Below are 19,638 nucleotides of genomic sequence, written 5' to 3'. Positions count from 1 at the left end.
CAATATTATCCTCACGCCAAAAACAGATTCAATACCACAAAGAAAGAGAAATATAGGCCAATATCTCTTATGAATATAGATGTAAAAACCCTCAACAAAATACTAGCAAACCAAATCCAAAATATGAAAAAAAATCATACACCAAGATCAAATGGGATTTACTCTTGGGATGCAAGGGTGGTTCAATATTTGCGAACAGTCAACATGATACATCACATCAGTATGAGAAAGGATAAAAACTATATGATCATTTCAATAAATGTAGAAAAAGCACTTGACAAAATACAACATCGATTCATCATAAAAATCCTCAACAAAGTAGGTTTAGAGGGAACAGACCTCAATAAAGTCCTTGTATGAAAAATTCACAGCCAACATCATACTGAGAGCTCTTCCCCTAAGGTTAGGAACATGACAAGAACATCCACTCTCACGTCTTTTATTCAACACAGTCCTGGAAGTCCTAGCCACAGAAATTAGACAATAAAAAGAAATAAAAAGCATCCAAATCGATAAGGAAAAAATTAAGTCTCACAGATGACATGATATTATATGTAGAAAACACTAAAGAGTCCACCAAAAAGCTGCCAGAACTCATAAACTGATTTGGTAAAGTCACAGGATATAAAATCAATATACAGAATCCTGTTGCATTCCTCTACACTCATAATGAAGAAGCAGAAAATAAACTTAAGAAATCAATCCCATTTACAACTGCACCAAAAACAATAAAATATCTAGAAATAAACTTAACCAAAGAGGTGAAAGACCTATACTCTGAAAACCATGAAACACTGAGGAAAGAAACTGAAGATGATATAAAGAAATGGAAAGGCAGTCCATGCTCATGGGTTGGAAAAACAAAAACTGTTAAAGTACCTTACTACTCAAAGCAATCTACAGATTCAATGTAATCTCTATCACCTGACAGACAGCATTTTTTCATAAAACTAGTACAAATAATCCTAAAATTTGCCTGGAACCACAAAAGATCCCAACTAGCCAAAACGATCTCAAAAAACAAAACTGGAGCTAGCAAAATTCCAGATTTCAAGCTATATTACAAATTATTAGTAATTAAAACATTGTGGTACTGGCATAAAAATAAACACATAGATCAACAGAACAGAATAGAAAAACTAGAAATAAGCCCACAACTATATAGTCAATCTTCTGTCAAAAGAAGAATGAATATACAATGGGGAAAAGTCTCATGAGCAAAAATATTGAGAAAACTGGACAGCTACATGCAAAAGAATGAACTGGACCACTTTCTTATACCATAAATAAAAATAAATTCAAAATGGATTGAAGATCTAAGTGTGAGATCTGAAAACATAAAAATCCTTGAAGAGAGCACAGACAGTATTCTCTGACCATAGACCATGGCAATCATCAACAAAACTAAAAGGCAGCCTGCTGAATGGGAGATGATATTTGCAAACGACACACCTGATAAAGGGTTAGTATCCAAAATATGTAAAGGACTGGTACAAGTCAATATCAAAAAACAAATAATCCAATTAAAAAAGGGCAGAAGACATGGACAGACATTTCTCCAAAGAAGACATTCAGATGGCCAACAGACATAGGAAAAGATGCTTAGCATCATTCATCATCAGGGAAATGCAAATCAAAACTACAATGAGCTATCACCTCACACCTGTAAGAATGGTTAAAATAAAAAACTTAAGAAATAGCAAGTGTTGGTGAGGATGTGGAAGAAAATAAACCCTCTTGCACTGTTGGTAGGAATACAAATTGGTGCAGTCACTGTGGAAAACTGTATGGCAGTTCCTCAAAAAATTAAAAATAGAACTACCCTACAATCCAGGAATTGCACTACTGGGTATTTATCCCCAAACTAAACTAATTGAAAGGGATACATGTACCTGTATGTTTATTGCAGCATTATTTACAATGGCTGAGATATGGAAGGAGCCCATGTGTCCATGGATAGATGAGTAGATAAGAAGATATATATATCTTCTTATATATACATTATATATAATTATATATAATATATTATAGATATATATTTTATATCTATAATATATATATAATGGAATATTACTCAGCCACAAAAAAGAATGAAATCTTGCCATAGAGCTATAGAGTAGAATGCTAAGCGAATTAAGTCAGTCAGAAATTTAATACCATATGAATCAGTCATATGTTGAATTTGAGAAACAAAACACATGAGCAAGGAATAGTGAAACTGAAAGAGGCCAACCAAGAAACAGACTCTTATATAGACTGATATATGACCTCTGATGGTCACCAGAGGGGAGGAGGGTGGAGGAACGGGTTAAGAATTAAGGTACGCACTGTCATGATGAAAAAAATAAAAATAAAAAGAGGGTTAATAGGCTCTGAATGAGGACCAAAGGAAGTGTTTGCCAAGAAAATTGTATGACCTTTGAGGACATTAAAACTCTCAACATCTTGAAAAAAATACAATAAAAAATGTCGAGCTAGCAGCAACAACAAAAACAACAATAAAGAATAAAGACACGAAAATAATGGGAGAAATGACCCGGACACACAGGATGAGACAGGCAAAAAATGGGAACTACAGAAATAAAAGGCAGAGGGGACAAAGGCAGCTTCCACCCAAGACACAAAGGAAGAAGACTTCAGAGTTGCAGAAAGATTTGAGTCATTAGATTTATCTGATTAGAAGAACCCAAACAGTAAGTTAACGAAAGGCCAACAATTGATATACTTAGGGAAGTTTAGAATCTCAAAGGTGAATTTACAATCCCACAACATGCACATGGGGTGACAATGGTCATCCACAACGACACAACAAAAGTAGACATAGCCCTACAGCAATAAATACTAGAAACGAATGGAGCAAAACCCTCAGGGTTTGAAGAGGATGTTATTTTGATACAAGATATGTGCAGCTACAAGAACAAGCTCTTGATGTTTGCTTACTTTTGACTTTTGACCCATTAATGTCTGCTGTTATGTTCTTGTATTTTCAAGAATCCTTAAGTATATATGTGTGTGTCCAATACCTAGTGTTTTCATTAGCAACAATAGTGGGCGCCTTTCCTTAAAACAAAATTCAGCTCTCTAAATGTAGCTTTGTGGAGTTTTGGTGAGCAAATGCCTGATGCTGCTACTAGATGGCGCTCTACTTGATGTTGGCGTTCTGCGATCTCACAGCAGAGCAAAGTGTCACCATGTTGGGAGGATAAGCCAATGTTAGGAAGAGTTTTCTGTTGTTTCATGTCTACTTCCTCGTCGCAAGCAAAATAACCCCAGAGGAACTGTACCATATTCAGGAGCATGGCCACTTAGAACGGGCTTATGGTGCTTTAGTGGGGTAAATTACACCCTCAGCGAAACATAATGCACACATACGCAGGCAAGGTAATTAATGGTGTGTGTGTGAGTGTGAGTGAGTGAGTGAGAGCAAGAGAGACAAAGAGACAGAGAGACAAACATTTTACCAATTATCTAACTGAAGTGTCGATAACATGTTGAATTTGGAATGTGCTTTGCAACTGTATATGTAATACTCTTAAATTATAACTCTGTACCAGTGATCTTGGCATTTGAACACGTTGCCATTGTTGAGAAAAGGATTACAAGCTTGTGATTTATACTATTTTGAATGGATTAATTTTCTAAGCTCAGAATACCTTGATTGTAACCTTTGTAAGACCCTAAGCAGAGGACCTGGCTAAGTCATACTTGTATAGAAACTGGGTAATAGTACACGTGTGGTGTTTTAAATTATGAAGTTTGTGGGGCACCTGGGTGGCTGGCACCTGGGTGGCTCAGTGGGTTAAGCCTTTGCCTTTGGCTCAGATCATGATCTCAGAGTCCTGGGATTGAGTCCCACCTCGGGCTCTTTGCTCAGTAGGGAGCCTGCTTCCCCATCCACCCCTCTACCTGACTCTCTACCTACTTGTGATCTCTGACTCTCTGCCTACTTGTGATCTCTGTCAAATAAATAAATAAAATCTTAAAAAAAAAACCTATCAAGTTTGTGTTAATTTATTACTAAGCAAAAAGAATATAGTGGGCAGCTTATATTTGTCCCTGTCATACTGGAAATGCCCTTCTAGTTTCCCTATTAAGAAGAATGATAGATTAAGACCGATCTATCAAATAGAATGTATCACATAGAAGACAAATTAAACATTTTCAAAAACTGAAATGAAAAACAAAAAAGGAAAAAGGAAAAATAAAGGAAGTAAAGGAAAAAAACAAAACAAAACAAAACAAAAGGAAAAGTAAAGCCCCAGTCCATAGTGTTAAATAAAGACAGAGCTGTAGGAAAGAGCTGGACCCTTTTACCGTATTTTATCGCTTCTGTGTTGTTTTTGACACATCTCAGCTGTCTTTGAGAGCCTTTACCCATGTGGAGTCCATGGATATCTATCTTATAATTTCATTGAAACTACAGTCTGTGGATATATTTTTCTTTTTTTGGCATGTGTTCAGGTAAAGGAGAAATATGTTTACTTATTACAGATATATGCTAATAAGACATTCTGCCATCTTTTAGATAACTCCCTTTTGTTTACCTTGAAAGGTCATGAAATGTTTTCTCCTTTAGAATTAAGCCTTAGCTATTTTTTTCTCTGAAGTTTTAGAGCTCGAAATCTACTCTATATAAAATATAACTTTCTAAAAGAATAATAAAACTGCTTAAAAATGGGTTAAGGATTAATATTTTAAAAAATTTTGAGTAGTGTATGGATGGAGATTAATTACACATTTTTGCTACTTACATAAAACCTAATTAAAAATCAAAGAAATTGAAAGGTATAGGATTATGCTCTTACATTAGGCAGTGCATTTTCTCCAAGTGAAAATGGTTAACAGGAGCTGCGTTAATTAGTGATCAGGACTATTTTTTTTTTTAATGTTCAAGAGAATATTTTAAAATCAGTTACCACATTAAAAGAGGCTTATTCTATATGACACCTGAAGTCCCTTTCAGCTTGAGAATTTTGTTATATAAAAAACAATTTTGGGGCATCTGGGTGGCTCAGTGGGTTAAAGCCTCTGCCTTTGGCTAGGGTCGTGCTCCCAGGGTCCTGGAATCAAGCCCCGCGTCCGGCTCTCTGCTAGGCGGGGAGCCTGCTTCCCTTCCTCTCTCTTTGCCTGCCTTTCTGCCTATTTGTGGTCTCTGTCTGTCAAATAAATAAATAAAAATCTTAAAAAAATTTTTTTTTAGTTTAAATTTACCTGATTTCAGAATAGATGGTTCAAGACAATGTTTTTAAACATCTTGCGCTGTTTTCAAGTTTATTGTGAAGATTGTTTTTTCTTCAGAATATGAGCTACAGAGAGTGTCATTTGAATAAGGGCAAATATATAAAATGTTACAGAATCAGAATCCTGTGAACATCTTTATTTCAATTATACTAACAGTGAACTGATTGCAAGCCTTGGTTGATATTTGACATCACAAATGCTACTTTGCCACCTAGTGGTTGATTCTGATATTTCCTTAAAAAATTTTTTTTTAAATACCATAAGATACTTACTATAATCATATTTAGGATGAAATGATTCAGAGAATCACTCAATTTATATTTTTTGCATTGTATCTTGGCAAGCACATAATACCTAAAATATTTATTTTTATTTAAAATATTTTTATTGAACATCAAACTGGGGCAATATAAAATGCTTAGTTTAAATGTTTCTTTGAAAAATTATCTCTTGCTGCTGTTCTTATTTGAAGGATTAAAATAACCAAAACTATTAAATTATTTAAAAAATAACTTTCAGAGAGTAGTAACATCCTATCTCCCATGGAGATACAAAAATAAACATATGTTAATTTTATTTAAACTAATAATGAAATTGATCATGTCTACCCACTGGTACAAAGAAAAAGTAGAAAAAAACCGCATTTATCGTTAAATTATTGTGCAAATGAAGGTAAAACTAGCTCCTATGGAGTGGAGGAAGTCATTAGACCTTTTTCCAGAGAGGATGTACATGTCTCTAGACATGGTTATCAGCTGTCTACACTTTACAGAGCTGCAGAATATTTTCCAGAGAATCATATCAGATGTGACCTATAAACATGTGTGTTCTCCACAGAAAAACCCAATTCTCCTTATACATTATATAAGTTCTGTCTGTTTTATAGATCTCCCCATGTAACAGATTATGGCATCTGCATTGTTTCAAATAGTTTCATCATTTGACACTAGAATCAGCAACTGAGCACATATGTCAAGTCATGACCAGTTTCTATTTCTATTCATTGGTGGACATGAAGTCTATAGCCACTTGTCTTGCCCCCTTAGGTGCCTCTGCTGCAGGCTGTGGGAATCACTGGGCTAATATTAGCCAAAGCGGAGAACCATGGACCCTAGGGCAGGAATTTGCAACCCTGTGATGCATTAGAATCACCCGGAGAAATTTTAACAAATGCTCATGCCTGGGGCCCACTTCCACTTAAAATCTCTGGGTACAGAATCTAGACATTGATGCTAAAAACAAACAAACAAAATCTTCCAGGTGATTTTACTGTGTATCTGGCTTTGAGAAATAGCCCTCTGATGGCCACGGAAGGATTTAGCTGTGGCCCCCGACAGACTCCGCCCCATGAATCTGTCTTGGATGTGGAGAAGGATACAGTGTAAACGAAGGAGGATAATTCACTGTTGTGAGCAAATCATCATTACTGTGCCATGTGGCTTGATGTTTTAGATAGTCAGTTCCTCAGAATCCATATTCCTTAAGGAACTTCTGTTTATCGTTTGCTTTCTCATGCACCATGCCTATAGCTAAGAAAACACTTGGGTCACACTGCCCCAAAACACACCTGGTCCTCTTCAGGAATATTTCCAGCTTGGATTCATAAACTGGCTCTTGTGTTTTTTACGTAAATCTTGTAACCTTGGTTAATATGAATGTGCTTAGAGGTGGAGTCTGAAAAGCTTTAATTCTGGGCGGTGGCGGCGGGGTGGGGGTGGGGGGTTGACATCCCTACATGACCCTGTACATGTATATCTTGTTTGTTTGTTTGTTTGTTTGTTTGTTTTTTACCGTAACCTTGTTGTGGTTTATGATGATTAAAAAACAAAATGTTTCCAAAGCACACAGATGATCTTTGTGTTTTAACTAGTGACATAAATGCCAATTACTACTATTTTGGCTATTCTCTTTCTGCAAAGATTACCTTATATTGGAGGGCTTCTCCCAGTTCAAATGTTTCCATACATCTCACTCTTAAAATCCTGGTTTAAGCTCTGTAAATGATTTTAATGTTTAGCCAGAGGGTGAAGTCCTGCTCTAGACCAGCGCCTCTCCACCTGCATCAGAAACAGTGTGTGTGGCCGCCTGAGTGGCTTAGTGGGTTAAAGCCTCTGCCGTCAGCTCAGGTCATGATCCCAGGGTTCTGGGATGGAGCCCTGGGATCAAGCCAAAGAATCCCCCACACCCACGCCCTGGGGGAGGAGGATTTGAGCTTTTTTCCTTTCATCTCCTCATTTGGCTGTCTTATGACTTAAACTTCTTTGCTGCAAGCCTACCATCAGTGCTTAGCCTTGATGGGTGTCAGGCACATAAGCGCTTGGCCCATTATGCTTTGCCTACATTTCCCTTTTTAAAATTTTAGACAGAGAGTGAGCCAGCTAGAGAAGGGAGCAAGTAAGTGAGTGAGGGAGGAGGGGAGAGGGAAAGGGAGAGAATCTCAAGCAGACTCCCCACCAAGCACAAGCTCAAATTGGCACTTGATCTCACCAAATCATGACCCGAGCAGAAATAAAAAATCTGACCATCAACCAACTGAGCCATCCAGTTGCATCTACCCAAGTTTTCCTTTACCAAGTTTCTTCAGACTTATGAGGCTGACTAAATCCACTTCTAACAATTTGTGGTAAAATAACATAATTTACAAGATTTTTGTGATTCCTTACAAAGAAAAAAAAATGCATAGGTTGTATGTACTCATGTGTATGTATTCTTTACACAAAGGGAATACATTATTAATTTTCAGTGTCATTTTTCTAGCAGTAAAAGTTACTTACGTAGCTTGACAACACAAGACAGAGCACAAGTTTTCAAGATTGTTTTGTGCCATAGGAAACGTCAACCTGGGATTACGAATTTGCAGCACATGGGTTACAGCAGATAAATTTTAGTTCAAATTATTGCAGCCACAGTTTTTAGGAGACTTGATAAAAATAATTCATGTAAAACAGATTATGGCCAAATTACACTATTGATATTTAAAATTGTTTTTCTGGTGTTAGAGGTATACTATTTTGTAGATGGCTCTTGCAAAGTTAATAGTTATTTATTAAAGAAAATATAGCTTAGTCCTGACTTGATTAACAAGCTGTTTGCCTTGAGCTAGTCATACAACCTCTCTAGGCTTTATTTTATTTGAAAAATGATCTAGGTGTTTCTTTCCATATATATAAGAATATATATATATATATATATATATATATATATAAGGATTATTTCCATATGTATATATACTGTATATATAATATATAAATATATACAGAATACACATGTATTCTTAAAGTCTACTACATACAAATATCAAAGAATATTTGTTTAAAATTATAAAATATAAAGAATGTTAGGAACACCTGGTTCTACCATCCAGTTTACGAAAATTTTTTTACTATATTCTTTAAAATTCCCATGTGTCCCTATGTGACCCCATCCTTTTCTTTTTCTGCTTAGAGAAAGCATTACCATGGACTTGGGATTATCATTCCCTTGACTGTCTTCATAGTTTTTTCACAGATGATCTATAATATGTTATTTTAGATGCTTTGAACATTATACAGATGTTTACATCATATGTTTTCTCTTTGGTGATGGGCAATTTCTTTACTGTAACAGTACATATACAGTTTACTGATTAACCTTGAGTACCCTGTTAGACTTCCTACCACCAACAGTGTTCAGTTTCACTTCTTAGGTAAGTGAAACTAGAGCTCAATTCACTTTTATTGGTTAATATTCTCAAGGTGAAAATGGTCTGCTGTTTATTTGTCTCTGATTTCCTACTTAGATTTTGGTCTTGATTATCCCTTATTTTCTTGTTAGTTCCTCATTACATTTAAAAATGTGGTTTCAGTATTTTATTTGTAGTTTTAGTAGTGCAGTAGTTTGGGCCGAAGCTTATATTAGGCACTTGTGACAAAATAAAATTAGTCATGGTTACTGACTTCTAGAATATTTGATCTGGACTATAAGAAGATAGTCACATAAATAAACAATGAAAATACTTACTTACTGAAAAAATATGTATTTGCCTTCCATCACCAGACACTAACTAGACTCAAAGCAAGCAAGAAGAATGATTAGAGCATAAATTGATAGAGAATATAGAGAGGGGAAAATCAATAAAATAAAATGTTTATCCTTTGAAAAAAGATAACAAAACCGATGTTTAGCTAAACAGGTCAAGGGAAAAAAAGAAGACTCCAATTACTAGAAACAGGAGTAAAAGAGGAGGTTGACTACTTTCAAAAACGGTCTGACAGTTCCTTAAAAAGGTTAACCTTAAGGTTTGTACGAGCTAGCCCTTCTACTCCTATATGTTATGCTCGAGAGAAATGAAAATAAGTATGCAAATACTTGTACATGAACCTTTAGATCAGCACTATTCACAAGAGCCCCCAAGTGACAACAAGCTAAATGTCCATCAATTGATTAATGGGAAAAAAATATGGTATATCCGTACAATGAAATATTCGATAATTAAAAAAACGAAATGCTGATATGTGCAACATGGATGAACCTTGAAAGCATTCTGCTAAGTGAAAGAAGTCTGCCACAAAACCATGTTTGTTAAAACTCCATTTGTATTGGGGCACCTGGGTGGCTCAGTGGGTTAAGCCTCTGCCTTGGGCTCAGGTCATGATTCCAGGGTCCTGGGATAGAGCCCTGCCTGGGGCTCTCTGCTCAGCAGGGAGCCTGCTTCCCCCCCCTCCCCCTCCACCTGCCTCTCTGCCTACTTGTGATCTCTGTCAAATAAATAAATAAAATCTTTAAAAAAAAACAAAAAACAAAAAACTCCATTTGTATTGAAACGTCCAGAAATTGAAAGTAGATTAGTGATTAAATTGGACTGGGTTGGGAAGTTGTGGGAAATGGCAGGGTGAGTGTAAAAGGATATAAGGTTTCTTTCTGATGTTATCAAAATATTTTAAAATTTATTGTAGGCATGGTTGAAGAACACTGTAGATACAGTAAATACTGTTGAATAGAATACTTTAAAAAGGTGAATTGTATGGCATGTGAAATATAGATCAATAAAGTTGCAAATGAATGGAAATCACCAAAGCTCAGTTTCAAGTGAGATATTTGTAACTATTTAGCACCCAATCACAGCAGAAAAATCAACTCTAACCTAGCTATCAGATTAAATGACAAATTTTAAAGAGACATATGGGGATGCTATGTGAATCATAGATGCTTTAGGGAATAATATTGGAACTTATTTCAAAACTTCACTTTGTTGTTATCAGTGGTAGTAATTCAGATAAACTGACTTAATATCTTTGAAACCTACTTTCCTAATTTGTAAAATAAAAAATGACTTTTTGGGTGAACACTAAATAAATCAAATCATAGAAAGACCTCAGCCTGTTGGAAGGTAGCTTAACACTGTAATTATTAATTTCCTTGCCTTGTTTATAGAATGATTCTGGACTCTGTTATAGTGACTATAGAAGTGGGAAAAGACATCTTGGGTGTATTTTCTAGCATACTTACACAAAAATACAGCTTGCTGGGAATTCACATCTCTTAAGTCATACTTGATCACATAGAACACATGAACAAAGCACTTGCAAACACAAAGGGAAGACGTATCCAAATATTTACTTTCTCCTCATTGGCCTTCCTTCTGTCTATGTTTTTCCTTTTGAACCTTGCTCTCAAACAGAATCAGAGAACATTAAGGGCGGTCAGCTGTTTTCCTTCCTAGCAACCACCTTCACCGGCTCTTGTTTGCTATTTGAACCTATTATCTATCCTGCTGCTGCGATGTGCCTCTTTCCCTGGGAGCACTTGGGGTACTTTGCCCGGCATGTTAGGCAGCAGCGAAGCAGAGAAAACAAGGTGGCCTTAACCGCTGACTTAATGGTGTGTTAAGTGTTCCTTTCTGCTGAACTGAACACAGGCTTGGATGTGGGTGTCTAGTTTTATTGGAATGCTGTCAACCAACTTGCACAGAGTACTAAATTTTGAAGAAATCTGTGTTTTGAGTGGAGTTTGAGGAAAACAGCTCCGAGGGTGTTATAGGGTGATCACAGTCAATAAGGCTAGAATGCTTATTTCCTCTGCCTCCAAGCATTTTTTTTTTAAATGTAAGCATGTGTCAGATATTTTGCCTTGAAATTATTTTCTTCCCCTGAATTAGGAGATCTACCAAAAAAATAAGAGATTGCTAGAAATACTGGATATCTTATTTCGCTTTACTTTACTTTCCCACAGGAAAAAAAAAATCTAGTAATTGTAAATATTTACTTTCAGTTATTTTACAACACTTACTAAAAGAAGAAAGCTATATTAATTTAGTATTCATGAAATGGTTTTAAATACATGAAGTTCAAAACAAAATTTAAAATTTAAGAACTGGTAAGGGGTGCCTGGGTGGCTCACTGGGTTAAGCCTCTGCCTTCAGCTCAGGTCATGATCTCAGGGTCCTGGGATCAAGCCCCACATCTGGCTCTCTGGTCAGCAAGGAGCCTGCTTTTCCCTCTCTCTCTGAGGAGGGACAGGAAGAAATCACAAGTAAGCCTCTCTGCCTACTTGTGATTTCTCTCTCTGTCAAATAAATAAATAAAATCTTTAAAAAAATATATAAGAGTCTTAGTATGTGAAGTATATTTCAAACAGGTCCATTGTTTAATGAGAATAATATTTGTTGAAAGATGAATAAGTCATAATTTTATTAGATAGCATCCCTATTTTTGAAAATACACTGACATATTAGTGAAATGATAGCTTTAGGACTTATTTACAATAATTGAGCAATAAGGAAAAAACAAACATGAAAAATATTGCTGAAGATTATTAACAATGACCCTGGTGTAATTACATACTATGATTGATAGAAGATGATATAAGACAAAAAACAAATTTGCCACATTTTTGCTCATATCCTTTCAACAAACCTCAATAATTAGAAGTCAGTGCTGTCCTATACAATTATAAAGTGAGAATTTTAAATTTAAAAAAACATGATTTGTGGCTCAGTTGGTTACGTGTCTGCCTTTGGCTCAGGTCATGATCCTGGGGTCCTGGGATCGAACCCCCACATCGGGCTTCTTGCTCAGTGGAGAGCCTGCTTTTCCCACTCCCTGCCACTCCCCCTGCTTGTGTTCTCTGTCAAATAAATTTTAAAAATCTTTTTTTTTTCTTTTTTTTTAAAGAGGTCTGTCACTATTTAAAAAAAAATCTCATGACAGGTTTCTGAGCAGGTAGGATTTAAAATACTACTGCCAAGGGGAATTTCTGAAGCTAAAGCTACAAGACTGATGGACATGGGCCAAGCACCACAAAGCTGTTAGAGAACGAGCCACCCAACTGGAAGACTCTCTTGCTAGGACAAGTTGGTCACAGAATGGCTTAGATTGACACGAGGTCATTCATCAACATCAAGAAAATGTCCATGCACCAATTTTATACTGTAAAACACCACAAAATCCCCTACCATGTAACACCTCTAGGTATTAATTTAACTCTGAGAGAGCCAAAGCTTAGCTAAAGTAATGGGATCCTCATGTTTCAAAGAACTGAGTGGTCTACCTTCTGACACAGCTATTTTATGTCTAATAACTGTGGCGACAGAAGCTCTAGATGACTGCAAAACTGGCCAAATCCTACAAAGACAGTCTGGAATTATAAGGGCCATTATGAGGAATGCTCCAAATTAGACCAGATCATTCATTTAAAAAGCACACTTGAAAGCAGGGGTTCCCAAGTCAACAAACAGAATGGGATACTTTAATTGGCATGCAGAAGCCTCCAACAGACTTCAAAATTCCAGAATAGCTTCATTGAAAAACTCATCAGAGAAGGCTAATAAAAAATTAAAGACACGAGAAGCACCTAAAATAAAAGACTATAAAATTGATGGGACACTGACTACTCCTCTTTTATTTGAGTACTCAGAGTCTACTTTCCTCTAGCTTCATTGCCTTTCCACTCTGCAGAGCCCACAAGACCTTAAACCAATGACTACCAACTCAGTGGACTTACAACGGCAATAGCTCCAAGGCCAGAAGAAGCGAAAATAACAGGGCCTCCCTCATAACATCAACCTAGGGGTCCTTTATCAAAACCCCAGCCAGAAATTGGTTTCTCATTTCTAACTCATAGTGGAAAAAAGATTGTCCCGGAAAGTTTTGTCAAATCCTTTCACACACTCCCACTCAAAATGCTGCCATATCTATATTCAAAAGAGGGTCTCCATATGGGCCCCCTCCCGTGTTGGTGGGACTCTGCGAAGTCCCCAGTCATCTTCTACCACTTATTTCCATACAAAGCCAAGGGGAAACTAAAATTAAAATTAACAGAAAACTTTGGCAAATTCTGTAGATATACTCTCTATACTCTCTATTTTAAATCCTACCTGCTCAGAAACCTGCTCAGAAACCTGCAGATTGGATCCTGGGAAAACTGGCTCCTGCCAGCAAAGGGTGAGAATTCTTCCTAGAGTCAGCTCTCCTGGATCTGCTCAGTCCCTGGTCAAGGAAGGAAGTGATCATCTGTATATTGGGACCCACAGCACAAATATAAACCCACGTCAGCCTACACTTACTGAAAACACCTGTCAAGGAAATGTAATGTACACCACTCACAATCCTCCAACTCAGCTTTAACTAGCTTACCTTACCCTACAAAATAGGACCGTCTAGCCTTATAAAGAAATTCCCCACCTCCTGCCCTGTTTCTGCGTTACCTCTTCTGACAGTCTATAAAACTCTGCCCTTGCCCAAAATCCCTCAGGAAGAAGTGCTTTGCTGCCTGTGAGGGGTAGAGCTCTCCATTCCACAGACTGTTTCTCCTTGAATAAAAGACATTAAACTCATTACCAAATAGTTTTAGTTTTTTTCATTGGACACAAAGTAACATTTCATGTTGTTCTTTCCCAATCTACCCTCTTATAAATTTGGTTTTGGTAGTGCCCATTGGGTATTGATCCTGCCTCTCCCAGGGATAGTTATTACCTTCTTGTATCATTTGTGTCCTGAAAACTTGGTTTGGCTTCCTGAATGCCTGGGACACACAGTCTGCTGGTTCTTGCTTTTGCGGGCAGCCCAACTGTCAGGTTGGGGGCCCCCAAATAGGGCCAGACAACAATGTGGATGCACTCCATTTGTAGTCAGGATCCTACCAACTATTTCCAGCTCTAAGGAATTATCTTTCTTTCTTTGGGCTATCCTTGGGAATAGTCTGGATCCTGGGTTGATCCTACCTTTTGTACCCTCATTAGGGATGCCACTTGAGTTGATGGGGTCATTCAATACTGTCAGAAATATTTACTACTTGTATCAGCTGAAACCTGAGAAAATATTTGAAAGGATTTAAAAAATTAGTATGGTTGAAGCATCCTTGACATACAATGCTGTATGAAAGGATTTTTAAAAGTAGTTCTATGGTTGCAAGTTGGCTAAGTTAGAAACTGATATTCAGAGTCTGATAGGAAGTTTTTCGGCCTTCTTCCCTAAGCTAAATGAAACCATATACCCATAGGGTAGGAAAAACATTCCAAAAAATAAATAGCTCAAACCATAGAATATAAGAATCTTCAGATTTTTATCTTGGATGAAGATCTTCCTGATATACATAAGCAAAGTGAAGATAGTATAGTTGGGTGAATGGGCTGATGTCTTGAAATCACTCAGATTACAATACAATTCTTTGATAAACTGGAAATTGCCATCCTTTTCTTTAGGGGACCCGAAGTGTGGCCTCAGCAACAACTCAAAATCTACTTATTTCCTCAAACTGCAATTCCCCTCTATTCATTTTAGAAGGTTTGGAGGTATTGTACAAACTCTGGCCTTAGGAAGCAAAGGTTCTACTTGGAGGAACTTGCATTCTTTTTTGTGCCTTTGTGTTGTAAATGTTCTGCCTCCCTTCTCTAGGGCAAGAGGGCCATCTCTTTGAAATACAAACTTCTGGGAGGTAATTCTTATCAGAAGGAAAAAAGACAAAAACTATTTGGAAACTAGGCAAACAAAAAAAAAAATCTTAAAAGTCTTATCTAAGATTGTAAAATGTCCAGCCATCTGAGCAGATAACCTTAAATTATTCCACCTGCCAGAAACACAATTTGGATCCAACTCTTCTTTTATAAACTAATGAGTTTTGCATTATTGTTCCTACCTCATGGCTAAAATTTTTAAAACGAAAGCTGTAAGATCTCTTTGTTTATCTACTTATGTACAATATGAATGTGTAATTTTTTCTACCCAGTTGTATTTGTAAAGAGTGCTGTTCTGGTAGCTAAAAGATAGCTAAAAGTGGTTGATTTAACTAATTTATTTGACAGAGAGAGACACAGTGAGAGAGCCAGTACAAGCAGGGGGAGTGGGATCCCTCCCACTGAGCAGGGATCAGAACATGGGGCTCGATCCCAGGACCCTGGGACCATGAGCTGAGCCAAAGGCAGTCACTTAAATGACTGAGTCACGCAGGTGCCCTAAATAGAATGTCTTTGAGTTATCAGCATCAAACACAATCCTTTTATCCTATTTACATTTACTCAAAGTAAAATAAGCTCTTGTTGTCTCTGTTACACAATTTGTCACCCCAAAAGATAATTAGCTGCTTAATGCCTCACAAAATTTTCATGAATAACCTAAACGTAATTCTTCAAAAGAAGCAAATTAAATAGATGTGAAATTGTAACTAAACTTTACAACAATAATTATGCTTTATGGTATGTCTATTTAAAAACAATTTCTAAAACCTTTTTAGTAACTTGAAATCTTAAAGCTATACTGGATATTCACTGAACCTCTAGATCATTTCCAAGTAAGATAAAATACCAAAACATTAACTACTGAACATTTATCCACTTTTGGTTTCCTTTTACAAAAGAACTAGAGGTATTTTGGGTCTATTAGTAAACATATTTTGTGCTACATTGAAAAATTTACTGCAAGAATGTTATGCCCGAGTTTTTGCATCCGAGAGACCACCAAGAAGCCAACACCGATGTAAACACACGAGGGTTTATTCAGCAAGCTTAAGCTTGGGCCCAAGTATACCCAACACAGCAGAGTAGGGACTTGGACCCCGAAGTAGATTACAGTCAGAGTTTTTAAAAAGGCAGAGTAGGGGTGGACTCAGCAGTAGATAATTGGGCCAAGACTGCTGGCTCAGCAGTAGGTGAGGACAAAGGGGATGTTCAGAAGGGCTATCAGGGTAAGAAGACTGTCAGGATACTGGAGGCCTGGTTACTATCAATCAAGGCCGTTTCACCCTCTAATGAGGCACTAACATGACGACAATTGGGAGTTTCCTGGTGGAATGTCACATTTCTCCTATCAAGCATTCTTGTTAGTGAGATTTAGGTTTAACTTTGTTTCAATTTTCTTCCGCAGGTTTAACTTTGTTTCAATTTTCTTCCGCCTCAGCCTCCTTCAGTTTTATGGAGGGGAGGGCAATGTTAGGGCTAGACTCGAGGTGGATACAGCCTTGTTTTTCCTGGCCTCCACAAGAAAGAACATACTTGTAGAAATTATGAAGTGTGGGGGCACCTGGGTGGCTCAGTGGTTTATTTAGGCCTCTGCCTTTGGCTCAGGTCATGGTCCCTGGGTCCTGGGATCAGGCTCCCTGCTCAGCTCTTCCCCACCCCCATCTACCTCTCTGCCTGCTTGTGATCTCTGTCAAATAAATAAATAAGATCTTTAGAAAGAACAAACAAAAACACCCCCCAAACCAAAAAACAAAACAAAATGAACTATTAAAAAAAAAAAAAAGAAATTATGAAGTGTGTTTAAAAGTTTACCAGTCCATAATTGCTTACTTCTTAGTTTCCACTGGAAATTAAGGATTCTATGAGTTAAGAGCTCTAATATGTGTATTTACAGCTATTAGAAATAATAATAGAAGGTGTAAGAAAACAATTGTGTATGAAAAGTAGTCAAGGAAAGTCGATAGTGTTTTTTGGATAAGGAGAGGTATAGTAGACATGCTTTTTGTTGTTGTTGCTTTGTTTTTGCTTCTGGTAAGGGAAAAAAAGAAAAGATGCTTTGATTGCTCCAGAGTGAGAAAGAAGAAACACAAGACAAAACATGAATAGATATAAAAAGTTGTAGGTTTGTGGAAAAGGAATTCTGGAAAATGAATTGTATGTGTGGTTAAGCTGGCTAAGATTGGAATGGATTTAAGTTTTTTAAAATGAGCTTTATTTAATATGGGGTGCCTGGGTGGCTTGTCCATCAAACATCTGCCTTCAGCTCAGGTCATGATCCCAGGTGCTGGAATCAAGCCTCACATCAGGCTCCCTACCTCAGAGAGCCTGCTTCTCCCTCTCCCTCTGCCAGCTGCTCCCCCCTCCTCCCTTGTGCTCTGTCAAATAAATAAAATCTTGGGGAAAAAAATGAACTTTACTATCAAAAATATACTCTTCTTTGTTAACAGGGCAAAGACTACTGGACTGCTCTTACTAATAAATTGTGAACAAAGTTTTTCCTTTATCTTTTAAGTAATTTGCCTAGACAGCAAAGATTTTGTGTCTTGCCAAAATAATTTCCTGTGCTTCAAGCTTATCTTTATTAGGTCTTTAATAACTTATGAAGGCCCAGTCTTCTCATTAAAAGAGTTAAGTTTGTCACATTACATAAACTTCTGTATTTGCCTTTAAAATCTCCCATAGACATTTTGGTTAAATAGATAACGAAGTATTATTTCATAATTATTCATGATCCCATTTAGCCAGATGAGCAAATCTTTGGTGTTTTGATCACGTCCCCAAATTAAATTCCAAATGGATTCTTTTTGTCCTCAAAATCACTTCTGTTGCCCGGAGGATCCCTGGAAAGTCTCAAAGGATTTGTGTCTTGCCTTATAAAAGAGAGATGTTACACTAATTATATTGGACATGTTAAATTACATAGGGTGCACCATCAGATAAGAAGTGATGTTCACACCTTCTTAGGTTATATTTGTCTTTGTTATGAATATAAGTGTTCCAGAAATTGTTTAACCTTTCTAAAAATCTGATTATCTTGGTGTGTTATCAGTCATAACTCCAGTTACTGTCCTAAGATGTTTTGTCACAAGTAACCAAACTTTCTAATCATTTACATTATAACTCTCATCAGATCTTTACCAATGATCATTTTAAAGTCTTTTGTCATTTACGGTCATCTTTTCATTCTGAGGCTTTTGCAAAAGAGAGAGTCTGGGAAAGGACCTAGGAGGAACACTTGACCACTGACACTGCCGTGGGATTACAAGGTGTCAAAGAGACTCCGATGCATATTTCACAGTTGAAGAAGGCTGGCCTTGACATCCGATCCTATGTAAATGCTGGAGACCTCAAAATCAGAAGGACAGGGAAGAGAAGGGGTTGACATCGAGGGAGACTGTTTCTTCCCATAATGTCAGATCAAGAGGATCAAGGATGTTTCTTTCTATTCCTTCTTCTTTTGCTGACCATCCTTTTCTCCTTTTTTATACTGTACTTTTCATCTCCGGGACATATTTGTACTTCTTAATCCCCTTGATTTCACCCATTGACCTACCCACCACCCTTCTTTCTGGCAACCAAGTTTGTTTCCTGTATTTAATGGTCTGTTTTGTGTTTGTTTTTTAGATTCCATATATAAGTGAGATCACATAGTCCTTCTCTTTCTCTGACTTACATGACTGAGTATTATACCCTCTAGGTCCATGCAGGCTGCTGCAAATGGGACAGTCTTGTTCTTTTCTATGGCTGAGTCATACTCTATTGTATATATTTACCAAATTTTCTTTATCTATTCATCTTTTAAGGGACACTTGCATTACATCTATATTTTGGCTATTGTAAATAATCCTACAATAAACAGAGGGTGCAAATATCTTTTTGAAATAGTATTTTCCTGGGTTAAATACCCAGTAGAGGAATAACTGGATCATAGGGCAATTCTGTTTTTAATTTTTTGAGCATCATCCATACTATTTTTCGCAGTGGCTGCACTAACTCACATTTCCACCAACGGTACACGAGGGCTGCTTTATCTCCACATCCTCACCAGTGCGCGTTATTTCTTGTCTTTTTGATTCTAGCCACTCTGACATATTTAAGGTAATATCTCACTGCGGTTTTGATTTGCATTTCCCTCGTGATTAGTGATGTTGAGCATCTTTTCATGTGTCTGTTGGCCATCTGTATGTCTTCTTTGGGAAAATGGTTATTAAGATCCTATGCTCATTTTTAAGTCAGATTGGGGTTTTTTTGGAGCGGAGTTAAGTTCTTTATATGTTTTGGATACTAACCCCTTAGCACATATAATATTTACAAATGTTTCCCATTCACTGGGTGGATGGTTTCCTCTGCTCTGCAAAAGATCTCTGTGTTGGCAGAGTCTCAATAGCTTAGTTTTGCTTTTGCCCTTGCCTTAGAAGACATATCTAGTAAAATATTGTTACACCTGATGTCAGAGAAATTATTGC

The sequence above is a fragment of the Mustela lutreola genome, chromosome 4 (genome assembly GCF_030435805.1).
Source record: "Mustela lutreola isolate mMusLut2 chromosome 4, mMusLut2.pri, whole genome shotgun sequence".
NCBI classification, from domain to species: Eukaryota; Metazoa; Chordata; class Mammalia; order Carnivora; family Mustelidae; genus Mustela; species Mustela lutreola.
Note: the sequence above shows the minus strand (reverse complement) of the source record.